This window comes from Bufo gargarizans, chromosome 2 (genome assembly GCF_014858855.1).
Source record: "Bufo gargarizans isolate SCDJY-AF-19 chromosome 2, ASM1485885v1, whole genome shotgun sequence".
NCBI classification, from domain to species: Eukaryota; Metazoa; Chordata; class Amphibia; order Anura; family Bufonidae; genus Bufo; species Bufo gargarizans.
This window is the reverse complement of record NC_058081.1, coordinates 306458387-306484501: the sequence shown is the minus strand read 5'-3', so window position 1 is coordinate 306484501 and position 26115 is coordinate 306458387. Positions and strand designations below refer to the sequence as shown.

The 26115-nt window shown below is 47.1% G+C and overlaps 1 protein-coding gene across 1 annotated transcript in view; it reads left to right on the top strand.

Moving 5' to 3' along the window:
• The first annotated feature begins 5798 nt into the window (after positions 1 to 5798).
• CNOT2 (CCR4-NOT transcription complex subunit 2) overlaps positions 5799 to 26115 on the top strand; it is a 75621-nt gene continuing 55304 nt past the window's right edge. The window contains exon 1 of the mRNA XM_044280444.1: positions 5799 to 6026. The gene's annotated coding sequence lies outside the window, so the exon portion shown is untranslated. The remainder of the gene's footprint in view (positions 6027 to 26115) is intronic.

Below are 26115 nucleotides of genomic sequence, written 5' to 3'. Positions count from 1 at the left end.
TCTGCTGCTAGAACTCTGTGTGGCATTGACCTGGTCTCTAATCTGAGCTGCTGTTAACCTACGATTTCTGAGGCTGGTGACTTGGATGAACTTATCCTCCGCAGCAGAGGTGACTCTTGGTCTTCCTTTCCTGGGGCGGTCCGCATGTGAGCCAGTTTCTTTGTAGCGCTTGATGGTTTTTGTGACTGCATTTGGGGACACTTTCAAAGTTTTCCCAATTTTTCGGACTGACTGACCTTCATTTCTTAAAGTAATGATGGCCACTCGTTTTTCTTTACTTAGCTGCTTTTTTTTTTCCATAATACAAATTCTAACAGTCTATTCAGTAGGACTATCAGCTGTGTATCCACCTGACTTCTCCACAACGCAACTGATGGTCCCAACCCCATTTATAAGGCAAGAAATCCCACTTATTAAACCTGATAGGGCACACCTGTGGTGTGAAAACCATTTCAGGTAACTACCTCTTGAAGCTCATCAAGAGAATGCCAAGAGTGTGCAAAGCAGTAATCAAAGCAAAAGGTGGCTACTTTGAAGAACCTAGAATATGACATATTTTCAGTTGTTTCACACTTTTTTGTTATGTATATAATTCCACATGTGTTAATTCATAGTTTTGATGCCTTCAGTGTGAATCTACAATTTTCATAGTCATGAAAATAAAGAAAACTCTTTGAATGAGAAGGTGTGTCCAAACTTTTGGTCTGTACTGTACATATGTGTTCCGTGTGCGTTCCGTATTTTTTGCAGACCGTTGACTTGAATGAGGCCTCAGACCGTGAAAATAATAGGACATCCACTACTTTTTTGCGTGGAATGCACACGGAGTACCTTCCGTTGTTTTTGCAGACCCATTGAAGTGAATGGTTCCGCATAAGATCCGCAAAAAACTGAACAGAAGCAGAAAGTAAATACGTTCGTGTGCATGAGCCCTAATTGAGATCTGGGGATGAATTTTATTTCATGTTCTTCGAACCATCCTTGAGCAATGTCGCTAGGATATGCAATCTATGTCTATCTCCAGAACAAGGCCCTCAAAGTGAGCAGAGAGCAGCCACACATGTGTGTTCACTCTGTTGACTGCTATGAGAGTTCTGAAAATAGCTGAGTGAAGTTCAGCTAACTTCAGCAGTCCCACAGTAGTGAATTGAATGGTGGCTGCGCTTGCACAGTACGCTTTTCTATGCTATGGGACTTCTGAAAACATCCGAGCTCCCTCACTTGGCTATTTTAGGAACTCCCAAAGAAGTGAATAGAGAGCACCTGTGCATGAGTGGTGTGCTCTCCTTCACTTTGGGGACACCGTTGTGGAGACAGCAACTGGTCCCAGGGCAGGTGCAAGGATTTTTGCACACACAAGCGAAGCTACATTTCGGTGCCCCCTCCCCAACTTGGTCGGGGTGATGTAAAAAGGAGGGCATGATGTCACATGGAGGGGGTTGAAATGTGACATAGGGGGGTGATGTGACATGGAGGGGGAGAAATGTGACATAGGGGGGTGATGTGACATGGAGGGGGAGAAATGTGACATTTCTCCCCCTCCATGTCACATCACCCCCTTTGTGTCACATTTATCCCCCCCATGTCACATCACCCCCCCCCCCCCAACATGGGACATTTCCCCCCTCTATTAATGTTGTGTAAAAAATTATGCTCCTCGCCTGCAGCAGCTCCCCTTCTCCTCTGTGTCCTGGTATCTTCTCTCTGTGCTCCCGACATGACTTTGAGGACCTTTCCCACTCAGCCAATCAGTGGCTGCAGCTGTGTCAGAACAGTGATTGGCTCAGCGGGAAATCACTGCCCTGACACGTGACACAGCTGCGGCCACTGATTGGCAGAGTGGGAAAGGTCCTCAAACAACTTGTCAGGACTCGGGAGCCCAGAGAGAAGATATGAGGACCACCACACAGAGGAGAACAGCTGCAGGAGGCCAGCGGCATGCAAGTGATTAATGAAAATAAATAAAAAGTTTCATTTTTCAACCTTTCCCCTTACTTTAATTCCATTAATAAAGTACTAACCACACCATGGGGCTGATGCAACAGATCATGAATATTCTCATCCCTGTTACAGGAAGATGAAATATTACATATTCATTTACAGCAATGAACCCAGAAAGCAACATTGCAACCGTTATATCTCTACTCTTGACTCCTTCGGTTTATAAAATAAGGGGCCACAATGGATGTAACTAACACGTGGCCTACTGTATAGCGTTCTCACATGCTGACCCCTCACAGTCTCTAATTATCTGACAGGACCTCAAATGCATTACTGGGATTCTCCCCTGCAGGTGATGACTTACTGCAGTACTCAGCTGCTTTCTTAGGAGTTTCTACCACCAGATGTGGTCCTATTTAGCTGACTGACACTAGCGATGTGCTAGTGTCAGCAGTCCATAACAGTGTTCTTACTTATCATCTGTCTGCTGCCGTTCACCTTAAAAACTTACTTTCATAGATATGCTAATGAGCCCATAGGTGCTAGGTGGGCGTCATTAGCGCCTAGAGGGCTCCGTCCACTAACCATTTCAGCCTCCCATCGCGTCCCTCCAGCCGCCCCGATCCTGTTGATTGACTTGAAACTTCTCAGTATCTCGTACCAATTCCCGCGCCTGCGCCGTGCGCTTCTGTGTTCTCCCAGCGCCGGCTTCCTCACTGCGCCTGCGCCAACTACGTTACAGTGAGGAAGCCGGCACCAGGAGCGCGGCATTCACTCACTGTGCCTGCGCTGAATACAGAAGCGCACAGCACAAGCGCGGGAATTGGTACGAGATACTGAGAAGCTTCACGTCAATCAACAGGAGCGGGGCGGGCTGGAGGGACGTGATGGGCGGCTGAAATGGTTAGTGGACGGAGCCCTCTAGGTGCTAATGACGCCCACCTAGCACCTAGGGGTTCATTAGCATATCTATACAAGTACGTTTTTAAGGTGAACGGCAGCAGACAGATGATCAGTAAGAACACTGTTATGGACTGCTGACACTAGCGCATCGCTAGTGTCAGTCAGCTAAATAGGACCACATCTGGTGGTAGAAACTCTTTAATGAACCTAGGACGGTGAGCGCAAACACAACACAGACACAGTCAGCTCGCTCACCTCTAGTCCCTGCTCCCGTGGCGCCGCTCACTGTTACCAGTCACGCCCCCGTGGCCTGAGCCCATGTGTTGCCGTGAGTGAGGGCTGGGAGTGGCCGGCACACGCAGGCTGGACGCGGGCGGACGCCGGCGCTGCGGCACAAAATAAATCGCCACAAGTAGTAAGTCATTCATTCTTCCGCCCTGCACAGGGCGCGCCCTAAGGCAGCCGCTTGGTCTGCCTTATGGTAGCGCCGGCCCTGACTGGTCCCAGAGGTGGGACCTGCACGTTTCTGACGATGATGGCATATCCTGTTTATCAATGTCCCAGATGAGCCAAACCCTTTAAATACATCGCTGAACCATCTCTTCCCCGATGTAAACGGCGCACATGCATCCTTCTATTTCTATCATAGCCATAATTACCTCCTTCCCAACATGCGCCTCGGGAAGGGAGTTCTTGACAAAAGCCGTAATAGTATAGAGCACTGATTGGGTGGGCACAGGAGCTGTGTTTGCTCGATCAGAGGCTGCGGGCTGGTAGTTACTGGTAAAAGGAACACACTGACCCCATGTCTAACACTAGAAGACATGCCACGATTGGGTTGATGAAAAGGAGAAAGAAGCATACAGCAATGCCTTTAGTGCCCTGTCAAGAATGGTTCAGTTCTGCCCTCGTTCACATGTAATTTATGGCTGTGTACTGTCTAAGGACCCACACACCTTCACCTGTAAGAGTGTGTACTATTGTGGTCATGGACCACAGACCTGGACACCACTGGAGAATATGCAGACATAAGGACATGTCGTATTAAAGAGCTGTCAGCATGATCAACCCTATTAAAGCAGGCCTACTGCCTGTTAGGGTTGATTATACAGAATGAAACAACCCCTCTCTTGCTGAAATCTGTGGCCCTATTTTAGAGAAATCTGCAGTTTTTTTTTGCACATTCCACAACAAAAGATTTTGAGTGCACTGAGGGGTGGACCTAACAGTGCTTTACCAGCACCTCTCCCCTTCAGTGACTGGGCCAGGCATCCTCACTATCATCCTGCGCATGCGCACCGAATGTTCAATTGGTGCATGTGCAGTACCACTCCGTCAGCTTTCCCTGATGGCTTAGACCTGCATGCGCCGAGCCTCCCTAGCATCGCCTGCCATTGACTTCTCCCCCCTCGACACCGGATGTTTTCATCCGCGCACGGGGAGAAGCAGCAGCGGCGGTGCGGTGAGCCAGGTACGTATATTCATTGTGAGGGGCCCGGCATATGGAGGACATTTTTATAGTCTTGGATAATCCCTTTAACTATTGTGTGGGGGACTAAGGACTGGGCGTGTACAGATATGCAATGGGTGGAGTTAGAGATGTGGCTTAGCATTTAAAAATTTGCAGTGGCTGCCATGGTTCCTCTTTGTGATTTTCAAAGGCTGGGAGGTATGCATTAGTATATTAAAGGGTTGTCTCACTTCAGCAAATAGCATTTATCATGTAGATAAAGTTAATACAAGGCACTTACTAATGTATTGGGATTGTCCATACTGCTTCCTTTGCTGGCTGGATTCATTTTTCCATCACATTATACACTGCTCGTTTCCATGGTTACAGACCACCCTGCAATCCATCAGTGGTGTTCATGCTTGCACACTATAGGAAAAAGCACCAGCCTATGTGCGCTCCCACAATCCTGGCCACTGCTTTTTCCTATAATGTGCAAGCATGACCACCACTGCTAGATTGCATGGAAACGAGCAGTGTATAATGTGATGGAAAAATTAATCCAGCCAGCAAATGAGGCAATATGGACAATCCCAATACATTAGTAAGTGGCTTGTATTAACTTTCTCTACATGATAAATGCCACTTACTGAAGTGAGACAACCGCTTAAGGCTCCATTCAGATGTCCATAGTGCATTGTGGATGCGCAAATTATACACAAGAATAGGACATGCTTTATTTTCTTGCGGAGCCACGGACCGGAAGATCGGGGGTGCGCTCCGGAAATGCGGAGAGCACATAGTGTGCTCTCTGCATCTCTTCCAGCCCCATAGAAAATGAATGGGTTTGCATCTCTTCCATTCACACGTCCGTAAGTGTTTTGCGGATCCGCAAATTACGGACACCTGCTATGTGCAATCTGCAAACCGTACATTACAGACACTATAATGCCTTTTCTGGTCCGCAATTGTGGACAGGAATAGGACACGTTTTATTTTTTTCAGGAACGGAATTGCAGATCCCTGAAATGCAGATATGCATCCGTTCCAGCTCCATTGAAAGTGAATGGGTCCGCAAATTGCGGAGCGAATGCGGACCCAAATTACAGACGTGTGAATGGACCCTTAAACTGATTTTTCTAAAACAGGACCATGAAGAGGAGCCCTTTCACTAAGCATGATCAACCCTATCATGTGGTACTCCTGGTTTACTAGGGTTGATCATGCTGACAGATGCCCAGACTGTGGGTCATCACATTGAAATGGGACAAGGGAGGCAGGCGTCCTCTCCATGCAGTGGTAGGGATGAGGGCTGTGCTGCCAGCATGGAGGGGACCCCATGGTCCTCAGGTACTTCCATGGCCTCTGTCCAGTGCTGGTGTGAAGGAGAGCGCTGCAGGTATGAGGAGTGTACATGGCTGCGGAGCTTCCTCCTCTCTGGCCTGGGATGTGAATGAAGCCGCCAAAACGGCAGCTTCCTCCTCTTCCTCCCTCCCCCCGCCAGCACTCACAGGAAGGAGCACCGGAGAGGAGGGCGCAGTCCCCGAACGAGCAGGCCGATCCCCCCCAGCTAGGCCCGGGCCGCTTCCTGGTTACCAGCTGTCGTTGTCAGGGAGGGAGGAGAAGGAGAGCGGGTCACGGCGGAGGGTCAAAGGGGAAAGGTCACCCACCCAGCATCCTCCGGGTTGGAAACACAGCCATCTTGGTTCTGCGAGACAAGAAAATTCATGCGGTGAGTGTTTTTATTTGTCTGAGCCGTCAGTCTCAGGCGCCGTCTGTGCCGGGCCGGGCTCGGAGCAGTGCCGGGGAGGGCAGCGGCGAAGAGCCGGAGGCCGGCGGCCTGGGAGCGGGAGCAGGGCCCGGGCGGCCGCGGCGGCTTTTGTCTGGATGTGGCCGGGGAGGGAGGCAGGCAGGCAGTGGATGGAGGAGGAGGCGGCTGTACCACACGGCGGTGCGGCGGGAAAGACGTGGGGGTATGTGGCAGTGCCGGGGGGACGCCGGCGGAGCAGTACCACAGCCGCAGGCTGCATCCGGGCCTAGAGAATGGCTGCAGTGATGGGGGCTGTCAGGGATGCTCTGCTGGGGACACTTGGGCCTCTCGTGTGGGCCTGGGCGTCCAGTACATCAGTGTGACACGTTACAGGTGTGGGGGGCTGCAGAGGCAACTGTCACTTCCTGCCCTGGGTGCATAGAAATGCCTGGTAGGCCGCTGCAGGTCTGCCCAGCATGGAGGTGTTACCAATGGCAACCTAATGACAGCTTGTTCTCCAGCCTGCACCGATGACAGCTGGTTGCTATGGGCAACATCCCCCGCTGGTGGTCATACGGTCATTGTCACATGGGGTTCATTCTGTAGATGGCGCTCTATTATTGTCCTCATTAGAACTGCGTGGTATTATCATGTGAGACAATGGACCTCAGGATGCGCCGGTGAAAAGTGGCGTTCTCGCCCATAGCGACCGAATGCAGGAGTCTGGTCGCTGAGTTTTTGTCAGAACGTGTTCCCCCCCCCCCCCCCCCCCCCCCCCCCCCCCGAAATCTGCAGACGCTCAAGCTTTTCGTTTCTAGACCTTGATCTGGTGCAGCTTTACACCCATTTATTGTGCCCGGTGTCTGAGCCAAATGGTCTTGTTGCCCGTAGCAACACTTTCTGACATGAAGGAAGCTGTTGCTATGGGTGACAAGGTCTTAGAATGAGCAGAAATAAGTGCAGAAGTGATTCTGCATGAAGACGTGGCTGATGAGATCTCCGGTGTCTGCCTGTGAACTCGGGGACGCTTTTAGAGCAGCTTTATCTGGTTGTAAGGTCATGTTCACACAGGATTCTGCTTCAAAATAAGCACCAAAAATGCATGCCGATCCTCCCTGTGGATTTTGATGGGGAATCCATGTGTCAATCTTGATGCTACCTTCTTCCCCACTGTGACCTGTCCATTCTGGACTCAGATTCCATCTCCACAACTCCCACTGAAAATAGGCAGGAATAAAAATCTTCACGAAAACACATAAGGAAGAAAAAAAAAAAACTGAAAACACTCTGAACATACAGGCTGCATTCACACTGTCAGTGATTGTGGGCAAACACCAGCAGAGGTAAGGGGTGGGGACATGTTCTCCTGTTCTCTTTTGGACCTGCTCCTGGTTTTGACCAAAATCGCCAAACAATGGACCTCATTCACCAAGACTGTTTAACAGGAAAACTGTTGCAGTTGCCCACAGCAACCAATCAGAGCTCACCTTTCATTTTTTCCCCGAACACTTTAAGAAATAAAAGGGGAGATGTGATTGGTTGCTATGGGCGACTACAACAGTTTTCTGTTTTTGACAGATGAGGCCCAACGACTCTGAAAGCAGCAGTAACTATGTGTGCCCTCAGTACCAGGGCCTACCTCACCCATGTCTGTGCTTGTAAGGGTTTGGCTGTCTTGGTCACAAGGATTACTGTGGGATCATAGTGGAACTGTGTGAACATAGATATGACACGGCTGCATTTTATGTGGTTTTCGGGTCGTGACAAACGTGTCCTGCTGTGACCCCATTCATTTCTGTGCTAGCATCGCTACCCTGATCCTTAGGCGCCAAGGTGGCCATGCAGCTAAATTCTTACAAGTGAGCTATGCCAAACCATGATGGCCGTGTAGCCGAACCCTTACAAGTATAGCCATACCCCCAAAGATTGAGCTATGCCGGACCATGATGGCTGTATAGCTGAACCCTTACAAGTATAGACATAACCTCAGAGGGTGAGCTATGCCGGACCATGATGGCCATGTAGCCGGACCCTTATAGCTAGAGACATACCCTCAGAGTGAGCTGTCGCCCATACAGGGTGGCTGTATAGCTGAACCCTTACAAGTATAGACATAACCTCAGAGGGTGAGCTATGTCGGACCATGATGGCCATGTAGCCGGACCCTTATAGCTAGAGACATACCCTCAGAGAGTGAGCTGTCGCCCATACAGGATGGCTGTATAGCTGAACCCTTACAAGTACAGACATAACCTCAGAGGGTGAGCTATGTTGGACCATGATGGCCATGTAGCCGGACCCTTATAGCTAGAGACATACCCTCAGAGAGTGAGCTGTCGCCCATACAGGATGGCTGTATAGCTGAACCCTTACAAGTATAGACATAACCTCAGAGGGTGAGCTATGCCGGACCATGATGGCCATGTAGCCGGACCCTTATAGCTAGAGACATACCCTCAGAGTGAGCTGTCGCCCATACAGGATGGCTGTATAGCTGAACCCTTACAAGTACAGACATAACCTCAGAGGGTGAGCTATGCTGGACCATGATGACCATGTAGCCGGACCCTTATAGCTAGAGACATACCCTCAGAGAGTGAGCTGTCGCCCATACAGGATGGCTGTATAGCTGAACCCTTACAAGTATAGACATAACCTCAGAGGGTGAGCTATGTCGGACCATGATGGCCATGTAGCCGGACCCTTATAGCTAGAGACATACCCTCAGAGAGTGAGCTGTCGCCCATACAGGATGGCTGTATAGCTGAACCCTTACAAGTATAGACATAACCTCAGAGGGTGAGCTATGCCGGACCATGATGGCCATGTAGCCGGACCCTTATAGCTAGAGACATACCCTCAGAGTGAGCTGTCGCCCATACAGGATGGCTGTATAGCTGAACCCTTACAAGTACAGACATAACCTCAGAGGGTGAGCTATGCTGGACCATGATGACCATGTAGCCGGACCCTTATAGCTAGAGACATACCCTCAGAGAGTGAGCTGTCGCCCATACAGGATGGCTGTATAGCTGAACCCTTACAAGTATAGACATAACCTCAGAGGGTGAGCTATGTCGGACCATGATGGCCATGTAGCCGGACCCTTATAGCTAGAGACATACCCTCAGAGAGTGAGCTGTCGCCCATACAGGATGGCTGTATAGCTGAACCCTTACAAGTACAGACATAACCTCAGAGGGTGAGCTATGCTGGACCATGATGGCCATGTAGCCGGACCCTTATAGCTAGAGACATACCCTCAGAGAGTGAGCTGTCGCCCATACAGGATGGCTGTATAGCTGAACCCTTACAAGTACAGACATAACCTCAGAGGGTGAGCTATGATGGCCATGTAGCCGGACCCTTATAGCTAGAGACATACCCTCAGAGTGAGCTGTCGCCCATACAGGATGGCTGTATAGCTGAACCCTTACAAGTACAGACATAACCTCAGAGGGTGAGCTATGCTGGACCATGATGGCCATGTAGCCGGACCCTTATAGCTAGAGACATACCCTCAGAGAGTGAGCTGTCGCCCATACAGGATGGCTGTATAGCTGAACCCTTACAAGTACAGACATAACCTCAGAGGGTGAGCTATGATGGCCATGTAGCCGGACCCTTATAGCTAGAGACATACCCTCAGAGTGAGCTGTCGCCCATACAGGATGGCTGTATAGCTGAACCCTTACAAGTACAGACATAACCTCAGAGGGTGAGCTATGCTGGACCATGATGACCATGTAGCCGGACCCTTATAGCTAGAGACATACCCTCAGAGAGTGAGCTGTCGCCCATACAGGATGGCTGTATAGCTGAACCCTTACAAGTACAGACATAACCTCAGAGGGTGAGCTATGCTGGACCATGATGGCCATGTAGCCGGACCCTTATAGCTAGAGACATACCCTCAGAGAGTGAGCTGTCGCCCATACAGGATGGCTGTATAGCTGAACCCTTACAAGTACAGACATAACCTCAGAGAGTGAGCTATGCCGGACCATGATGGCCGTTTAGCCGAACCCCTGCGAGAATAGATATACCCTTAGAAGGTGAGCTGTTGCGCAACCACAATGACCATGTAGCCGAACCCTGACCCTGGGTTCACACCTGAGCGTTGCGCAAACGCGCGTTTTTGTCGCGCGTTTTTATGCGCGTTTTTTGTAATAGTAAACGCGCGTTTGACGCGCGTTTGTGTCATTGACTGCAGTGTCCTATGGCCACAAACGCGCGTCAAAACGCCCCAAAGAAGCTCAAGTACTTGTTTGAGCGTCGGGCGTTTTACAGCGCGTTCGTACGCGCTGTAAAACGCCCAGGTGTGAACCATTCCCATAGGGAAGCATTGGATTTCATGTCTTGAGCGTTTTACAGCGCGTTTGAACGCGCTGTAAAACGCTCAGGTGTGAACCCAGGGTGAGTGAATGCAGTGGTGCTATTTAAAAAATAAATTTTAAAAAGTTTATATATATATATATATATATATATATATATATATATATATAAATATATATAAATAAACTATGTTAACTGCTGGTCAATTGTGTGCAAAAATGACATCCAATGACAACAGAAATATTTTGACAAAAATATCAAGACGTCAAATTATTATTATTTTTTCTATCCTTATTGATCTCTGGGATAATGATACCAAAGGACTTGTGCAAAGGGACAGTCATGCTTACCTGTGACATCTAATCAGATGCTATTCTCTTTTTTGGGAGACCCTTTAGAAAATGAAAGCCGTGATGTGATTGGTTACTATGGGGATTTCCTCCTCTTTCCCGTTGCACCAGTCCCCACTGTGTTTTCACATGAGGCTCTAATCTTCATTATACTGTACCTTTGTGGAATGACTGAAGGTTAGGTCTTATTCACAAATCTGTACTCAGTCATCTGTCTTGTAGCCCCAACCCATGGACACTTTCATGTGGCATTGAGGTCCATATGTCCGCATAGACCTGGTGATCTTCTAAGACAATGGTCTCCAGGTCCATGTTCTGTGAGTCCAGAATAGGACATGCCCAGAGTTTCTTGCCCATGCTGAAAAAACAATGGTGTGAATAGAACCACTTCTATGGGCCTGTGTACTATCTTCATTCTAGGGGTACAGCCACACGGTCAGGTTTCTACATGCAGTTTTGAAGGCCAGAACCAGGAGTGAAATAAAAAAAGAGAAGTGTCTGGCCATTTATACTTTCTTTCCTTTTATTTTGCACTCCTGATTTTTGCCTTCCAAAGGAGGGGTGGGGGGTGGTGGTGGTGAAGGTTTGAGACCTCAATTTACTCTACAGTCTGGGACTTACATATACTACATATTGGAGAGTTTTTTTCCTGTCAGGCTGCTCAGTCATGATGGCATATCATAGGCAGGATCGCATCATTACCATCTATCGTAGAGCAGTATAGCGAGACCCTGCCTCCTCACCCCATAGGCAGCTCTGCAACTGGTGGCAACCAGTCCTGCTCACATTCTAGGATAGGTTGCTGGTGGCCATTTTAAATTATTTCCAGAGAACCCCTTTAACGTTGCTATGATGACTATATTAGCCCATTGTCAAACATTTCAAAGAATCCTGACCGATCCTATAAACTGATCTGTATTTGCTGCAGATTACACTATCTATATTGGTACTAATTGGTACCATCCGAATTATGTTTTGTCCTTGGATTCGTTATGCTACATTTAAACTGTGGGCCCCCCCATCCCGGTAGTATCCAGACACAACCTTTATGGAGCTCTGGTTTACCAGCGCATTGCGGCTCCTGAAAACAGCTGATCGGCAGTGGTGCTGGAAGTCGGCCGCTCGCGATCTGATATTGTTGACCTATCCTAAGGGTTGGTTATCAGTCTTAAAGGGGTTCTCCAGGGTTTTTATAATGATGGCCCTTTCACTGGATAAGGCATCAATATTAAATCGGTGGGGATCCAACATCCAGGCTGTTTGGGAGTAGCTCTGGTGCTGGAACCTCAAAGCTTGATCTAATAGTACATTCACATGAATGTAAGATGTACGTGCCCGTGCTGCGGACCACAAATTGCTGCCCACAGTGCATGGGCACTGGCTGTGTGAATCCCGTATTGCGGCACGGACCCATTCATTTGAATGAGTCTGTGATTGTCAATATATGGCAAAAGATAGGATATGCTCAATCTTTTGCAGTGCGGAGGCATAGACTAAAAGGCCCACGGAAGTGCCTCCCATCCATACCTCTGCACCGTGGCGTATCTTGAGGATTGCGGACCCATTCAAGTTAATGGGCATCCGCGATACGGGATTCACACTGCCAGTGCCCGTATATTGTGGAACGGTCAATTGTGGTCCGCAATAGGGGCACGGACAGCTTATGGTTGTCTGCATAGACCCTGATATTGATGAACTCTCCTGAGAATAGGTAATCTGTATTAAATTATTTCCTTTAAATATGGCAGGTTTATGACAACTGTCTAAAAAAAAAAAAAAAAAAAGCACTGCATAGTTTCTAATAACGGCTCAGCTTTTATGTCAAGAGCCTTAGAAGAAATGAATGCTGTCCTGTCACTGGTTGCTATGGACAACAGACAGTTTTTATATACAGTCGTGGCCAAAAGTTTTGAGAATGACACAAATATTAGTTTTACAAAGTTTGCTGCTAAACTGCTTTTAGATCTCTGTTTCAGTTGTTTCTGTGATGTAGTGAAATATAATTACACGCACTTCATACGTTTCTAAGGCTTTTATCGACAATTACATGACATTTATGCCAAGAGTCAGTATTTGCAGTGTTGGCCCTACTTTTTCAGGACCTCTGCAATTCGACTGGGCATGCTCTCAATCAACTTCTGGGCCAATTCCTGACTGATAGCAACCGATTCTTTCATAATCACTTCTTGGAGTTTGTCAGAATTAGTGGGTTTTTCTTTGTCCACTCGCCTCTTGAGGATTGACCACAAGTTCTCAATGGGATTAAGATCTGGGGAGTTTCCAGGCCATGGACCCAAAATGTCAACGTTTTGGTCCCCGAGCCACTTAGTTATCACTTTTGCCTTATGGCACGGTGCTCATCGTGCTGGAAAATGCATTGTTCTTCACCAAACTGTTGTTGGATTGTTGGAAGAAGTTGCTGTTGGAGGGTGTTTTGGTACCATTCTTTATTCATGGCTGTGTTTTGGGGCAAAATTGTGAGTGAGCCCACTCCCTTGGACGAGAAGCAACCCCACACATGAATGGTCTCAGGATGCTTTACTGTTGGCATGACACAGGACTGATGGTAGCGCTCACCTTTTCTTCTCCGGACAAGCCTTTTTCCTGATGCCCCAAACAATCGGAAAGAGGCTTCATCGGAGAATATTACTTTGCCCCAGTCCTCAGCAGTCCATTCACCATATTTTCTGCAGAAGATGAATCTGTCCCTGGTGTTTTTTTTTTGGAGAGAAGTGGCTTCTTTGCTGCCCTTCTTGACACCAGGCCATCTTCCAAAAGTCTTCGCCTCACTGTGCGTGCAGATGCGCTCACACCTGCCTGCTGCCATTCCTGAGCAAGCTCTCCACTAGTGGCACTCCGATCCCGCAGCTGAATCCTCTTTAGGAGACGATCCTGGCGCTTGCTGGACTTTCTTGGACGCCCTGAAGCCTTCTTAACAAGAATTGAACCTCTTTCCTTGAAGTTCTTGATGATCCTATAAATTGTTGATTGAGGTGCAATCTTAGTAGCCACAATATCCTTGCCTGTGAAGCCATTTTTATGCAACGCAATGATGGCTGCACGCGTTTCTTTGCAGGTCACCATGGTTAACAATGGCAGAACAATGATTTCAAGCATCACCCTCCTTTTAACAGGTCAAGTCTGCCATTTTAACCCAATCAGCCTGACATAATGATCTCCAGCCTTGTGCTCAACATTCCCACCTGAGTTAACAAGACGATAACTGAAATGATCTCAGCAGGTCCTTTAATGATAGCAATGAAATGCAGTGGAAAGTTTTTTTTGGGATTAGGTTCATTTTTTTATGGCAAAGAAGGACTATGCAAGTCATCTGATCACCCTTCATAACATTCTGGAGTATATGCAAATTGCTATTATAAAAACTTAAGCAGCAACTTTTTCAATATTTATGTAATTCTCAAAACTTCCCCCCCATTTCATTCCTTTTTATTTTTTTTTATTTTTTTTTACTGTTCTTAGGGGAATAGACTGTTAAAGGGTTTCTACCACTTGAATATCACATATTTGGTGTTCAGACACTAGCGATCCGCTAGTGTCTGTTCTTGCCTACAAGCTAATTATCACATTAATCCGGCCTGCCGATACCTCAAAAAAAGCACTTTTATCTTTATGCAAATGAGCCTCTAGGTGCTATGCAGGCGTTTTTCATAGCACCTAGAGGCTCCGTCTACCTTGCAGTTTGCCGCCCTGCGCCTCGCTCCAGCACGCCCATCTCTGCCTGTAATCGATCCTCCCCCTGCTTCAGCCTTCCGAAATCTCGCGCCTGCGCCGTCCGTCGCGGCATTCGGAGGCATTCGGCGCAGGCGCAGTCAATGTCTGACCGCTCCGTGCTCAGACATTTCCACTGCGCCTGCGCCGATGACATCGGCACAGGCGCAGTGGAAATGTCTGAGCACGGAGCGATCAGACATGGACTGCGCCTGCGCCGAATGCCTCCGAATGCCGCGACGGACGGCGCAGGCGCGGGATTTCTGAAGGCTGAAGCAGGGGGAGGATCGATTACAGGCAGAGATGGGCGTGCTGGAGCGAGGCGCAGGGCGGCAAACTGCAAGGTAGACGGAGCCTCTAGGTGCTATGAAAAACGCCTGCATAGCACCTAGAGGCTCATTTGCATAAAGATAAAAGTGCTTTTTTTGAGATATCGGCAGGCCGGATTAATGTGATAATTAGCTTGTAGGCAAGAACAGACACTAGCAGATCGCTAGTGTCTGAACACCAAATATGTGATATTCAAGTGGTAGAAACCCTTTAAAAAAAAAAAAAAAAAAAGTTTCCTCTCCTGACATGTCTGTTTTAGTAACTACTTGTATTCCATATCAACAGTTATTGTAACAGTTACAGAGCTTTTATTCTTAAGAGTTCTGCATTTGCTGTTCCTTTATTTCTCCTGGAAATGTTTGATTAGACATAACTCTTCTTTCCTTAGTCGTTGACATAGGTCTCTGTACATGCTGGCGCTGTCCAGTCAGTATTGTGGAGAAAGCAAAAGCTCCCGATGGGTGTTTTACTCCTAGCACACTGCCTCATGTCGGCCATGCACACATTTTTTTTTTTTCAGGGATCCGTGTGTCTGATCACCACACCACAGGTCTATGCTAACAAGATTTGAGGCTGTAGGACAGGGATAAGCAACCTCCGGCACTCCAGCTGTTCTCAAACTACAACTTCCACAATCCTCCATTCACTTCTGTGGGAGTTACAAGAGCAGCCTAGTATGTGTGAATGCTGGGAGTTGTAGTTTCACAGCAGCTGGAGTGCCGAAGGTTGCTGATCCCTGCTGTAGGAAATGTCACCTTTCTTTAGGGCTCATTTACATGACCATAATCAGCCCAGGAAACACTGTCTGTGTGTTGACTGCACGTCCAGGACTGACCACGAATCCCCTGACCCGAACCGACTAATTTATGGTAGTTTGTATGTGATTGCGGATCTAATGTACTGTACTTGATGAGGAGCACAGTACAAAATATCATAAATCACTGATGGTCAGTTTGGGTATGGGAAGCCATGATCGGCCCTGGAGAGGCAGCTGACACGCGGGCTGCGTTTTCTGGGTCGATCACAGTCATGTGAATCAGCCCGTATAGTGTCTTGAAAATCCAAGTGCAGTCGCAGGCTGTTTTATTACAATGACATGACTACCTCATGGAGAGCTGCTTTATTCTGCTGACAGACTTATATGGGGTGAGGATCGGGACGATTATTGGGGATGAATGTTTGTATGAACGCTCGTTCCCGATAATTTCTCTGCATGAATCATGCTCCGTGTAGGAGTTTGATTTCCCGTAGTGAACTCTTCTCCTGTCCCCGGACCTCACAGCATTATAATTTATAATGCTGCGTGTGTGTGTGTCTCTGCCGGACCTCCGCTGTAATGAATTGATGGTATTATGAGAGTATAAATCATTACAGTGGAGGTCGGGCAGAGACACACAGCATTATAAATCTTTATAATGCTATGAGGTCCTGGCACAGGAGAATTGTCCAGCCCGGGAAATCACACACTCACACAGACTGTGTTTCTAGTAGTGGCCATGCCCGTCTGAAACTGCGCCGAGGTACCAGGTACCTAATGAACAAGCAAACCGCTCACTTGTTGGGTGATCACATCTTTCATGCTGCAGATAAAATCCTTGTTGGCCGGCAGGACATTGTCCTGTGTACCCAAGAACCTGCTGCCCAAAAGCTATGACTGTGTATGGGGATGAGTGACCACTGTAGCGATCACTCGACCCCGTACAACGGTGATGACTGCTGCATGTAAATGAAGTTGTTACCGCCTCCGAGAATCAGGTAATTATTCCTCTGTGCATCGGCCCTTGTAAAAGGACCCTAAGGCCTTATTCACACATCATGAAAACCACTAGAATAAGGGTGCGTTCACACAAATGAGTCTGTTTTGCTGACTGCAAACCACAGATCGCGAAACATGGACAACGGCGAAGCCATAAAAGATAGGATATGTGCTGTCTTAGGCTGCAACGTGCGGATCGTGGGTCTGCACCGCGCTGCGAGGTGCACGCAGTCAGTGTCCGTTTTTTCGTATCCACTCTTTGTGGTCGTGTGGATAAACCCTGGGGCCGCTTTCACAGTCAGTGTTTGATCAGTGATTTCCATCGGTGATTGTTAGCCAAAATCACAGAACAGGATAAAATTTCCCCATTACATCTTATCTGTGTAGCCTACACTCCTGGTTTTGGCTCACAATCACTGATGAAAAAAACTGATGAAACACTGTGTGAAATCGGTCTAAGGCTATATGCACACGACCGTTCCGTTTTTTTGCGGTCCGCAAACCGCGGATTCACAAAAAAATGGAAGCCGCCCGTGTGTCTTCCGCAATTTGCAGAACAGAACGGGCGGCCTTCAATATAAATGCCTATTCTTGTCCGCAAAGCGCGGACAAGAATAGGACATGTTATATTTTTTTAGCGGGGCCGCGGAACGGAACAACGGATGCGGACAGAACACGGAGTGTTGTCTGCATCTTTTGCGGCCCCATTGAAGTAAATGGGTCCGCATTCAAGCCGCCAAAACGGCGGCTCAGATGCGGACCCAAACAGCGGCCGTGTGCGTGACGCCTAAGGCTTAGCAGTTGGGAATTTGATGTTATCTTTTACCATAAAGGCATTGAATAATACATTAGAGAATTGCTCTCTTAGCAACTCCCCAAATATACTGTATAAGGTAATCGGACGCTTTAAAGCAAGCGGTGTTTGGGGAGGACTTTAATAATAGATAAGTAGCATACGTGGCTGATTGAAAGTACTATAACCCATGGGACGTAATCTTCAATGGCAATTGTCCTCTTATCCAAGCACTCCCATCATCTCTCTGGAGCAGGCAGTTAACCAGTTACTCCTGCAAGCACTGGTCTTAATTATATATAACCAATATGTCTTGTGCTGCTTTCGTGCTTATATGGAAAGACCTGTTCTTATGTACCTGCAGTTTGTGCTTAATTCTGAGATTAAAAGGAGGTAAACGTAATAGCAAACATCCCCCGTCATATCGTTATCCCGTGAAAATAATGTTGTCTAAGGGTGGATTCACATGTACCATGAATCTCATGCCACTGACATAGCCACCGCTGAATCCATATGTAAAACATACAAATTTATTAGGCTACTTTCACACTAGCGGCATGGACCTCCGGCAGGCTGTTCCATCGGGTGAACAGCCTGTCGGATCCGTCCTGCCGCTAGTGAACGTGTGCCCCCGGACTGCCTCTCTGTCCCCATTGACTATAATAGGGGCAGCGGCACGGCGAAAGGCTGCCGGAATAAAACTACGACATGTCCGACATTTATTACGGCAGCCTCTCGCCATGCCTCCGCCGCAACTCTGCCCCCGCCCCCATTATAGTCAATAGGGACGGAGCGGCATTCCGGGGGCACACTTTCACCAAATTTATGATGTGTGAATTAACCCTTACTGAGGGCTGGCTTTATAAGCTCATAATGTGAAATATACCAGTCTGAAGGCCGGTTTACACTGACCCGATGGAGCAGATGATTGTTGGGAAGTGTCCCTTCCGATAACTGCCTGTTCGTCAGTGGAGGAAATCACTCATTTAACATATTTTTCGCCCGATAAGATGCACCTAGGTTTTAGAGGAGAAAAATAAGAAAACAATATTTTTCAGCAGACCCCCACTGTTAAAAGGGTTATCCAATATCCTAAACAGCTCCCCCATGTGCTGGGCCCCTCACAGGTAATATACTTGCGCCGCTCATGGTCCCCGCCCAGTTGCTGCTGCTTCTCCCTGTACACGGTCCGGTGAGCAAAGGGAGTGCCGTATTCACTGCTCCCTGGTCCTCGTGTATTATCGAGCACTTCCATAATGGAAGTGCTCATTAGTATTCACACTATAAGATGCACTGAAATTTTTCTCCCACTTTTGGGAGAAATAAAGTGCGTCTTATAGAGTGAAAAGTGACATACATGTAGAGATCATCTCCACTGTATGGGGACAAACATTCCGAATGCCATCACTTGTCTTCATACATATTCACGGTTACTGGGAAGCAGAGTGCTGTTTAGACAGCATGATCTGCTGCCCACAAACAGCATATGTCTGCATGAACAAATGTTTAACCCGATGGATGAGCGTTTCTTCTCCACTAAGGAGCAGGCAGCTGTTGGGGAGGAACGCTTCCTTCTTGGCAGTCGCCTGCTCCATCCGGTCTTTATAATGTATGGCATTTCAGTACTGGTGGACTCCCGCCTTAAGCACTTTTACATACAACATTTAGCAGCATTTTTCCAAATTTTTGTCCATGCTTTGTATAAACACAGTGCAGTGAATAGGTTAACAAAAAGGACTTCACGCACAGTGGGGGGAAAAAAAATCAGTGTGGGTATGCTGCTTATTTTTCAATTCCTTGTCCCTCCCACGCCAACAGTACCTTGTTTTCTCACCAATACCACCGCAGTGCCTATGTGTTATCTACACGTGTGACACAGCAGGTGTCCTAAATGCCCAGAGAGGGTCAGCAGGGTATATGTGCATTTTAATTATAACTTCAAGGCTGGCATCCCCCTGTAAATCAGAAATCTGAATGCCCTCTGAGAGATGGGCTAGTAGATGCTATATGGAAATGGCATATACTACTGATGTTGGCTTCCGGGTGTAAATCAGGTGTGTCTATGTGGCAGGGACTAAATACAGTGAGGAACAGAAATATTTGAACACCCTGCGATTCTGCAAGTTTTCCCACTTAGAAATCATGGAAGGGTCTGATCACATTGTAGGTGCATTCCCACTGTGAGACAGAATAAAATAAAAGAAATTCAGGAAATCACATTGTATGATTTTTAAATAATTTATTGGTCTTGCATTGCTGAACATAAGTATTTGAACCCCTGATAAAATCAGTGTTAATATTTGGTACAGAAGCCTTTGTTTGCAGTTACAGAGGTCAAACGGTTCCTGTAGCTCTTGACAGGTTTGCAAACACTACAACAGGGAATTTGGCCCAGTCCTCCACACAGATCTCTTCTAGATCTGTCAGGTTTCGGGGCTGTCGCTGAGCAACACGGAGTTTCAGCTCCCTCCAAAGATGCTATATTGGATTTATTCATTGAGATAGGAACAGTACTCAAGGGGGAAGTAGAGGGCTGAAACTAAAGGAAGTGTGTGGTATTTATCACTGAGACACCTGCCATCCAAGAAGTCTGCACCCTAGCCCAAGTCTCCTAGTGGGTCCTGATTGAAGGCACCACTGTCAGGGTCTTTACCTGGGGAATCTGTCAAAGCATTTTATACAATTTGATCCCCTGGCGAACCAGTCTTATGGTGGGACTGGGGAAACGCTGCGTCAGGATTGTGTTTTAAGTATGTATCTGGTCATATATGATCATGCCTTTTTTGTTGGTACACTGCTAATAATTATCTCAGCATTAGCTACTCCTTTACTATGCCACTTCTGATGATACTTTGGCGTGTAGGGTCAAATAGGGACCGGTAGGTTAGACCCGAGGACAGGGAACCCCTACCATCAAGGGCTGTCCTGGGCTGAGGATTAGGAAGAGCCTATCGGGAAAGAACAGGTAGTTTATTGTCCGCCTGTTCAGGCCCTCTGTATATATCTTTGATATTATATACCTCAGACCATCATCCATTTCCATCATTTCTAACCAGGGGCCGTACATTCATATGATGGTGCTGAGATCTCAACAAACCGTGAGTAATGTCAACGACATGATTTGTCTGATTATTTGGGATAACAAGTGTACCATTTGATTGTACTAAAAGACCCACTTGACTGGGCTTGATCTGAGCTTACATTTTAAGATAATTTATAAGTTATATTTTAGATTAGAGGGAAGGTGTCCCAAGTGCAGTTCCAATTGTCCTGTAGCCCTTTCCAGCCTTGTGGAGGTCCACAATTTTGTCTCTGGTGTCTTTTGACAGCTCTTTGGTCTTGCCCATGGTAGTAGTTGGCGTCTGACTGTGGAGTGGACAGCGGCCTTTAAAGAGCTCAGACCGGAGCTACTAAGTTACCGTAGATTAATGAGTGGAGTAGAGGTGGACTTTTTAAAGGCACAGTAACAGGTCTTTGAGAGCCAGAATTCTTGCTGTTTCTCAGGTGTTCAAATACTTATGTTCAGCAGTGCAAGACAAATAAGTTCTTTAAAAATCATAGAATGCGATTTCCTTAATTTATATTTTTTTATTCTGTCTCTAAGAGTGGGAATGCACCTACAATGTGAATTAGCAAAATCGCCAGGTGTTCAAATACTTCTGTTCCTCACTGTATATGTGCACAAAGTGTTCCCCAATCTTCCACCGTGGGTGTCGGAGTTAAAGGGAATGTGTCATCAGAAATTTACCTTTTGTTTAAATCAGGTTTTTATGTTAAACCTATTGTTAATGGGGTTCTCCAGGATGTTCCTATCAGCTTTTAAAGGACAGCGCTGTCCATCTAATAGTATATAGAAGGCTAGGTAAAACTGTAAAAGAACAGATGTGCGCACCATAGGGTAATTCTGTGAGTGCAAAAGTGAGAAGAAAATAACTTGCAAGGCTCACCTTCCGTGGTTGTGCAATATAGGCACAACACTAATAGAAGTTTGTGTAATATGTCTGGACACTTGGATAAGATGGTCTGCAGCTACGGGATCCAAAAGAATCTTCTAAGTGGAGACGCCTGGAGCCTCCATGAAGATGATAAACACAGGAAATGTCAAATACGTCCCACAGCGCAAGATACCATCGACCAGTCGCCAGAATCAGGATAAGAATCTTTTATTGCAGCGATACAACGCGTTTCGGGGAATCACTCCCCTTCATCAGGTACAAAAAGCTGCACAACCAGGTTGCTGCACAGGTTGTGCAGCTTTTTGTACCTGATGAAGGGGAGTGATTCCCCGAAACGCGTTGTATCGCTGCAATAAAAGATTCTTATCCTGATTCTGGCGACTGGTCGATGGTATCTTGCGCTGTGGGACGTATTTGACATTTCCTGTGTCCATCTAATAGTGGCTCTGCTTGGTATCTCAGCCCCATTAACGTGAATGCGCTTAGGCCAAGTGCCAAATGTACACGGAGGTCAAAGTACTCCCGGAGGGTGGGGGTTGGAATACTGAAATCTGATAGTCGTGATTAAAATCCCTGAGAACCCCTTCTGTTAAGGGTCCATTCACACGTCTGTGGTGTGTTGCGGATCCGCAACACACCCCGCCGGCACCCCTTATAGAAATATCTATTCTTGTCCGCAGCTGCGGACAAGAATAGGACGTTTTATCTTTTGCGGAGCTGCGGACCGGAAGTTCGGGGCAGCGCTCCGCAAATGCGGAAGCGTAGAGCACGTAGTGTGCTCTCCGCTTCACGTCCGGGCCCGAAGAGAATGAATAGGTCCGCACCCGTTCCGCAAAATTGCGGAACGGGTGCGGACCCTTTTGCGGACGTGTGAATGGAGCCTTATATTCTTAAGCAAGTGCCTGCAGCCTGCCCCTTGAAATAGAAGATTACTAACCTGCTCCAGACTCTCCATCATCTGGTCCTGCACATGCCCCGCTCCAGCCAATAACTGGTTTCAGTGGTGACGTACCGCTTGTGGCCACTTCACCGCTTGAGCGGTGCTTGTGACCATGCCGGAAGATGAGGCAGTGAGAGGGACCAGAGCGGTGTGGAACAGGTAAATCTGAGTCTTCTATTTTAGGAGGCAGGCTGCAGGCACTTGCTTAAAAATGAATATTGCCAGAAAACCCCTTTAAAGCATTGTTGGTGTTATATTTGATTTTCCATGACTAAATGTGAAAAGAAAAAAATCCTAAAATCCTGCAGTTCTTGCACTCACAAATAAGCCAATAATAGTTGCCACTGCTTGGTCTTGGGACTGTTAGGCCCTGCTGGCCACCTGATGACCACCCTTTACAAGCAGACGTCAAATCTGACTGCGCAGTCAGCAAATAATGTAGACATGTCTACCTACACACAGAGCAGTCAATCTGCCAGGACCTTCTAGCCATGTTCACCCTCCTACCTGCTTGCAATAGAAGAAGCCAGGTTGCCGCCTCTGCGTGAGGAGAGACTGTGTCTGGCAAATGCAATGGGTATTTTGGCTTTTGTGTGTTAGTATGTCTGTACCATATAAAAAAATAAAAAATACCACTCATAGGAAATGGACATAGGCCATGTTCACCTCTTACATGCAGATTTGCGGCATGGATATGTATGCAGCTTATCCGCAGCATAATTCAGTACAGCAAAGTAAGGGCTCATTCAGACGGCCTTATGTGTTTTGCGGTGCACAAATTAGGGATCTGCAAAACATGGATACCGGTCTGTGTGCGTTCCGCAATTTGCGGACCACACATGGCCGTCACTCATAGAAAATGCCTACGCGGACAAGAATAGAACATGCTCTGTTTTTTGCGGGGCTGCGGAACGGAACAACGGATGCAGACAGCACACGATGTGCGGTCCGCATCTTTTTACACTCCATAAAAGTGAATGAATCAGCATGTTATCTGCAAAACTGTGGATAACATGCGGAGTACAGTCTACGGTCATGTGAATGGGCCCTAAATGGGATTTTAAAAATGTCATCTATATGTTGCGGAAATTTACTGGGTCTAAACTGACCTGTGGTTAGGATCTTGATATCCACAGACTTAATTCTTTCTGTGGATTTTCATTGCAGATTTCATCCTGTTAAATGCATTGGTGGGGATCCAGGGCAAATCTTGAACAAAATCTGCATGTAACGTGGTAGATAATAAAAAAATAAAAAAATGCTGCAAAATCTTAATGAAAATTTGCATCCAATCCATTTCTATGTTCGTGTGGCTTTGTTCACGTGTCTGCTGGAAATCCGAGACTGACCCTGTGGCTTTGCTGCAGACGTGCTGCTGTGTGTCCAGCAGATTCGCACAAGGATTAGTTCCGTTGTTATTCAATGGACCTAATCCTCGATGTTCCCATTTGAAATTAGTAGTATGCCACTTATTTCTATGTTGGAGTTTACACTAACTTGCAGGCAAAAATCCATGCGGAAACTTTCTGTTGCATGTGAATGCGGTTGTGCAAACCCTTAGGGCTGTTTTGAAAACCATTGAGTCCTTTTCGGGAATTGCATTCCGTATGCAAGCATGAGCCTCTCTTTCAGACTGCAGGAGCGCAGGGCATTATACTGACTTATAATGCTGTGTGCCTCTGCTTGACCTTACTTCTACAGAATCATAGTGACATAAAGCTGTCAGTATAATTTTGTAGAAGTGAGATCAAGCAGAGGCACACAGCATTATAAATCAGTATGATGCCATATGATCTTACAAGTCCATAACAGAAGATCACGCTCGCACAGCTTCTTGCTGATCGTCCCATTGACTGCGGAGTGTTAGTGCCGCTCGTTCGCAATCCTGCTGTCCAGTCAGGATGCTTTTCATAGATTGTCGGTCCGGGCTCTGGAAGCCCTGAGCTCAGCAGTAATGAAGCTCACAAGTGCATATCACCTGCAGTCCCTGGCTGCCCGGATCCTCCTTGCCTGCACCATGTCACCCCAGATCTTTACTGTTTCTTGCAGTGAGGTTGTGGACATGGAGCGGCCAGTACTTACCTTTCCTGTAGGGGCTCCGCTCCACAGCTCCCTCCGCCTTCTTCTCTGCGCGCTGTACTGCCGTCCTGACGTCACACAGCGTTGGGTCATGTGTCATGGCTGAAAGTGCAGCGCGGTGCGGGCCGGCGTTCAGTTTCCGCATGGAAAAAAAAATGCAAAGTGTACAAATTTGTCCAATGTCATCCACTCTGCTAGTACTGTATTTTATGTTGCGTTTTTTCAGTATGAAAATCTGCGGTTGTACGGCCTGATGTGACCTGGTGAGTTGAGACATTCCCACTTAAAGGGGTTCTCTTCTCCAGGAATTAAGAAAATGAAAATACTTAAATATTACTTCAATGTAAATGTATTCCCAAAAACTTTTCATTAGTTATAATGGCTCGTTTTGTCTAGGGAGCAATCAGGGGAAATAAAATGTCCGCCATCCTATTAGTACACACAAATCCTGTCCTAATCGCACCTCAGGACAAGTTACTTTAGAACACTGAGGTAAATGGCTGCCGCTTCCTCTGCTCTGCTTGTCAGGGATTATGATCCTAAATACAGATAAGATCTTCAGCTGAATCTGTGGGAATGGAGTTCATGAGGAGGCATGAAGTACAGAGAGGAGGTGGGGTTAATAAGCAGCAGCACTTGTATGCAGTGTCGGATTGGTGTGCCTTGGACCCACCAGTAAAATTTATTTTGGGGGCCCACCGTACGGATACATTCAAATATAATAAATAATCTAACAAGTTTTTTTTATATGAACATAGGCTGGTTGAGGTGCTGTACATGGAATATGTGTTTAGTGCAGTAAATCTTATGTGTTATCTGCCACTTGTGCAGGGGGTGGGAGACTAGGGGCCCACCTTGCTCAGGGGCCCACCGGGGGATTCTCCTGTACCCCTGTGGGCCAGTCCAAGCCTGCTTATATGCAGTCTTCATTACCACAGTCTGTCCTCTCTGTACTTCATGTCTCCTCATGAACTCCATTCCTACAGAGATTCAGCTGAAGATCTTATCACCTGTAGTCATGATCATAATCCATGACAAGCAGAGCAGAGAGGAGGATGAGGCAGCTCTTTAGCTCAGTGTTGTGAAGTAACTTGTCCTCCTGTGTGACTAGGACAGGTTTTGTGTGTACTAATAGGCTGGCACCATTTTATTTCCCCTAATAATTGCTTCCTAGACAAAATGAGCTATTATAACTAATGAAATGTATTTCGGAATATATTTATAATTAATATTTAAAGAGGACCTTTCATCGGTCCAAACATTGTGAACTAAGTATCATGACATATACAGTGGCGCCCAGGGATCTCACTGCACTTACTATTATCCCTGGGCGCCGCTCCGTTCTCCCGCTATGTTCGTGGACTTGGTTAAAGTAGGAGGAGACTTAGGGGACTTGGTTATAGTAGGAGGAGACCTTGTTCTGCTGGGCGTCTCCTTCTCCTAGGCTGTAGCGCTGGCCAATCGCAGCGCAGAGTTCACAGCCTGGGAGGTTTTTTCTCCCAGGCTGTGAGCTCTGCAATGCGATTGGCCAGCTCTACAGTCTAGGAGAAGGAGACGCCCAGCAGAACAAGGGCAGTCTCCTTCTACTATAACCAAGTCCCTGAAGATACCGGAGGACATAACGGGAGAACAGAGCGGCGCCCAGGGATAATAGTAAGTGCAGTGAGATCCCTGGGCGCCGCTGTATATGTCATGATACTTAGTTCACAATGTTTGGGCCGATGAAAGGTCCTCTTTTAGTATTTTCATTTCCTGGAGAACCCCTTTAACTTGGATTGGCTAATCCAGGGGTCGAGCCCCCAA